The sequence below is a fragment of the Schistocerca serialis genome, unplaced genomic scaffold, assembly GCF_023864345.2.
Source record: "Schistocerca serialis cubense isolate TAMUIC-IGC-003099 unplaced genomic scaffold, iqSchSeri2.2 HiC_scaffold_1417, whole genome shotgun sequence".
Taxonomy (NCBI): domain Eukaryota; kingdom Metazoa; phylum Arthropoda; class Insecta; order Orthoptera; family Acrididae; genus Schistocerca; species Schistocerca serialis.
The window spans coordinates 22,253,604-22,259,738 of NW_026047644.1; positions in this window are offsets into that span (position 1 = coordinate 22,253,604).

Sequence of the window (6,135 nt, forward strand, 5' to 3'; positions counted from 1 at the left end):
CACTAGTTATAGACTCCGATGCTTCACTCCAGGTTTACTGTATCCCTTGGACCATCTTATTGACGATGAAATACAGAAATTGCATCGGAATTAAATACAAAAAGCACATTGCCGACTTACGTAAAAGAAGTCTGACTCTTCTTACATTCTATGTATTGAACCATTCCTGTGACACTAGTTATAGATTCCGATGCTTCTCTCCAGGTTTACTGTATCTCTTGGACCTTCTTATTGACGATGAAACACAGAGATTGCATCAGAATTAAATAGAAAATGCACAATGATGCCTTAAGTACAAGATGACTGACTCTTCTTACTGATTATGATTTGAACCACTCCTGTGACACTAGTTATAGATTCCGGTGCTTCACTTCAGGTTTACTGTATCCCTTGGACCTTCTTATTGACGATGAAACACAGAAATTGCATCGGAATTAAATAGAAAAGGCACAATGCCGACTTAAGTACACGAATACTGACTCATCTTACTGTCTATGTTTTGAACCACCCTGTGACACTAGTTATAGATTCCGATGCTTCAGTCCAGGTTTACTGTATCCCTTGGACCTTCTTATTCACGATGAAACACAGAAATTGCATCGGAATTAAATACAAAAGGCACAATGCCGACTTTAGTACAAGAAGACTGACTCTTCTTACTGACTATGTTTTGAACCATTCGTGTGACACTAGTTATAAATACCGATGCTTCACTTCAGGTTTACTGTATCCCTCTGACCATCTTAATGACGAAGAAACACAGAAATTGCATCGGAATTAAATACAAAGGGCACAATGCCGAATTAAGTACAAGAAGACTGACTCTTCTTACTGACTATGTTTTGAACCATTCGTGTGACACTAGTTATAAATACCGATGCTTCACTTCAGGTTTACTGTATCCCTTGGACCTTCTTATTGACGATGAAACACAGATATTGCATCGGAATTAAATAGAAAAGGCACAATGCCGAATTAAGTACAAGAAGACTGACTCTTCTTACTGACTATGTTTTGAACCATTCGTGTGACACTAGTTATAAATACCGATGCTTCCCTTCAGGTTTACTGTATCCCTTGGACCTTCTTATTGACGATGAAACACAGATATTGCAGCGGAATTAAATAGAAAAGGCACAATGCCAACTTAAGTACAAGAAGACTGACTCTTCTTACTGTTTATGTTTTGAACCATTCCTGTGACACTAGTTATAGATTCCGATGCTTCACTCCAGGGTTACTGTATCCCTTGGACCTTCTTATACACGATGAAACACAGAAATTGCATCGGAATTAAATACAAAAGGCACAATGCCGACTTTAGTACAAGAAGACTGACTCTTCTTACTGACTATGTTTTGAACCACCCTGGGACACTAGTTATAGATTCCGATGCTTCAGTCCAGGTTTACTGTATCCCTTGGACCTTCTTATTCACGATGAAACACAGAAATTGCATCGGAATTAAATACAAAAGGCACAATGCCGACTTAACTACAAGAAGACTGACTCTTCTTACTGACTATGTTTTGAACCATTTCTGTGACTTTAGTTATAGATTCAGATACTTCACTTCAGGTTTACTGTATACCTCTGACCATCTTAATGACGAAGAAACACAGAAATTGCATCGGAATTAAATACAAAGGGCACAATGCCGAATTAAGTACAAGAAGACTGACTCTTCTTACTGACTATGTTTTGAACCATTCGTGTGACACTAGTTATAAATACCGATGCTTCCCTTCAGGTTTACTGTATCCCTTGGACCTTCTTATTGACGATGAAACACAGATATTGCAGCGGAATTAAATAGAAAAGGCACAATGCCAACTTAAGTACAAGAAGACTGACTCTTCTTACTGTTTATGTTTTGAACCATTCCTGTGACACTAGTTATAGATTCCGATGCTTCACTCCAGGGTTACTGTATCCCTTGGACCTTCTTATTTACGATGAAACACAGAAATTGCATCAGAACTAAATAGAACATGCACAATGGTGACTTAAGTACAAGAAGACTGACTCTTCTAACTGACTGTGATTTGATCCATTCCTGTGACACTAGTTATAGATTCCGATGCTTCACCTCAGGTTTACTGTTGCCCTTGGACCTTCTTATTGACGATGAAACACAGAAATTACATCGGTATTAAATACAAAAGGCACAATGCCGACAGAAGTACAAGTAGACTGACTCTTCTAACTGACTATGTTTTGAATTATGCCTGTGACTCTAGTTATAGATTCCGGTACTCACTTCAGGTTTACTGTATCCCTCTGACCTTCTTATTGACGATGAAACACAGAAATTGCATCAAAATTATATACAAAAGGCACAATGCCGAATTAAGTACAAGGAGACTGACTCTTCATACTGTCTATGTTTGAACCATCCCTGTGACACTAGTTATAGATTCCGATGCTTCACTCCAGGTTTACTGTATCCCTTGGACCTTCGTATTGACGATGAAACACAGAAATTGCATCGGAATTAAATACAAAAGGCACAATGCGGACTAAAGTACCAGAAGACTGACTCTCCTTACTATTTATGTTTTGAACCATTCCTGTGACACTAGTTATAGATTCCGATGCTTCACTTCAGGTTTACTGTATCCATCTGACCTACTCATTGACGATGAAACACAGAAATTGCATCGGATTGAAATACACAAGGCACAATGCAGACTTAACTACAAGAAGACTGACTCTTCTTACTAACTATGCTTTGAACCAATCCTGTGACACTAGTTATAGATTCCGATGCTTAACTTCAGGATTACTGTATCCCTCTGACCCTCTTTTTGACGATGAAACACAGAAATTGCATCGGAATTAAATACAAAAAGCACATTGCCGACTTAAGTACAAGAATACTGACTCATCTTATGGTCTATGTTTTGAACCGTCCCTGTGACACTAGATATAGATTCCGATGCTTCACTCCAGGTTTACTGTATCCCTTGGACTTTCTTAATGACGATGAAACACAGAAATTGCATCGGAATTAAATACAGAAGGCACAATGCCGACATAAGTACAAGAAGACTGACTTTTCCTACTGTCAATGATTTGAACCATTCCTGTGACACTAGTAATCGATTCCGGTGTTTCACTTCAGGTTTACTGTATCCCTCTGACCGCCTTATTGACGATGAAACACAGAAATTGCATAGGAATTAAATAGAATATGCAAAATGCCGACTTAAGTACTAGAAGACCGACTCTTCCTACTGTGTATGTTTTGAACCATTCCTGTGACACTAGTTATAGATTCCGATGCTTCACTTCAGGTTTATTGTATCCATCTGACCTTCTTATTGACGATGAAACACAGAAATTGCATCGGAATGAAATACAAAAGGCACAATGCCGAATTAAGTACAAGAAGACTGTCTCTTCTTACTGTCATGCTTTGAAACATTCCTGTGACACTAGTTATAGACTCCGATGCTTCACTCCAGGTTTACTGTCTCCCTTGGACCATTTTATTGGCGATGAAACACAGAAATTGCATCGGAATTAAATACAAAAAGCACAATGCCGACTTAAGTAAAGGAAGTCTGACTCTTCTTACATTCTATGTATTGAACCATTCCTGTGACACTAGTTATAGATTCCGATGTTTCACTCCAGGTTTACTGTATCCCTTGGACCTTCTTATTGACGATGAAACACAGAAATTGCATCAGAATTAAATACAAAATGCACAATGATGCCTTAAGTACAAGATGACTGACTCTTCTTACTGATTATGATTTGAACCACTCCTGTGACACTAGTTATAGATTCCGGTGCTTCACTTCAGGTTTACTGTATCCCTTGGACCTTCTTATTGACGATTAAACACAGAAATTGCATCGGAATAAAATAGAAAAGGCACAATGCCACCTTAGTACACGAATACTGACTCATCTTACTGTCTATGTTTTGAACCACCCTGTGACACTAGTTATAGATTCCGATGCTTCAGTCCAGGTTTACTGTATCCCTTGGACCTTCTTATTCACGATGAAACACAGAAATTGCATCGGAATTAAATACAAAAGGCACAATGCCGACTTAAGTACAAGAAGACTGACTCTTCTTACTGACTATGTTTTGAACCATTTCTGTGACACTAGTTATAGATTCCGATACTTCACTTCAGGTTTACTGTATCCCTCTGACCATCTTAATGACGAAGAAACACAGAAATTGCATCGGAATTAAATACAAAGGGCACAATGCCGAATTAAGTACAAGAAGACTGACTCTTCTTACTGACTATGTTTTGAACCATTCGTGTGACACTAGTTATAAATACCGATGCTTCACTTCAGGTTTACTGTATCCCTTGGACCTTCTTATTGACGATGAAACACAGATATTGCATCGGAATTAAATAGAAAAGGCACAATGCCAACTTAAGTACAAGAAGACTGACTCTTCTTACTGTTTATGTTTTGAACCATTCCTGTGACACTAGTTATAGATTCCGATGCTTCACTCCAGGTTTACTGTATCCCTTGGACCTTCTTATTTACGATGAAACACAGAAATTGCATCAGAACTAAATAGAAAATGCACATTGGTGACTTAAGTACAAGAAGACTGACTCTTCTAACTGACTATGATTTGATCCATTCCTGTGACACTAGTTATAGATTCCGATGCTTCACCTCAGGTTTACTGTTGCCCTTGGACTTTCTTATTGACGATGAAACACAGAAATTACATCGGTATTAAATACAAAAAGCACAATGCCGACAGAAGTACAAGTAGACTGACTCTTCTAACTGACTATGTTTTGAATTATGCCTGTGACTCTAGTTATAGATTCCGGTACTTCACTTCAGGTTTACTGTATCCCTCTGACCTTCTTATTGACGATGAAACACAGAAATTGCATCAAAATTATATACAAAAGGCACAATGCCGAATTAAGTACAAGGAGACTGACTCTTCATACTGTCTATGTTTGAACCATCCCTGTGACACTAGTTATAGATTCCGATGCTTCACTCCAGGTTTACTGTATCCCTTGGACCTTCTAATTGACGATGAAACACAGAAATTGCATCGGAATTAAATACAAAAGGCACAATGCGGACTAAAGTACCAGAAGACTGACTCTTCTTACTGTTTATGTTTTTAACCATTCCTGTGACGCTAGTTATTGATTCTGATGCTTCACTCCAGGTTTACTGTATCCCTTGGACTTTCTTAATGATGATGAAACACAGAAATTGCATCAGAGTTAATTACAAAAGGCACAATGCCGACATAAGTACAAGAAGCCTGACTCTTCTTTCTGACTATGTTTTGAACCATTCCTGTGACACTAGTTATAGATTCAGATGCTTCACTTCAGGTTTACTGTATCCATCTGACCTACTCATTGACGATGAAACACAGAAATTGCATCGGAATGAAATACAAAAGGCACAATGCAGACTTAACTACAAGAAGACTGACTCTTCTTACTGACTATGCTTTGAACCAATCCTGTAACACTAGTTATAGATTCCGATGCTTAATTTCAGGATTACTGTATCCCTCTGACCCTCTTTTTGACGATGAAACACAGAAATTGCATCGGAATTAAATACAAAAAGCACATTGCCGACTTAAGTACAAGAATACTGACTCATCTTATGGTCTATGTTTTGAACCGTCCCTGTGACACTAGATATAGATTCCGATTCTTCACTCCAGGTTTACTGTATCCCTTGGACTTTCTTAATGACGATGAAACACAGAAATTGCATCGGAATTAAATACAGAAGGCACAATGCCGAATTAAGTACAAGAAGACTGACTTTTCCTACTGTCAATGTTTTGAACCATTCCTGTGACACTAGTAATAGATTCCGATGTTTCACTTCAGGTTTACTGTATCCCTCTGACCGTCTTATTGACGATGAAACACAGATATTGCATCGGAATTAAATACAAAAGGCACAATGCTGACTTAAGTACAAGAAGACTGACTCTTCCAACTGTCTATGCGTTGAACCATTCCTGTGACACTAGTTATAGATTCCGATGCTTCTCTTCAGGTTTACTGTATCCCGCTGACCGTCTTAATGACGATGAAACACAGAAATTGCATAGGAATTAAATAGGAAATGCACAATGCCGACTTAAGTA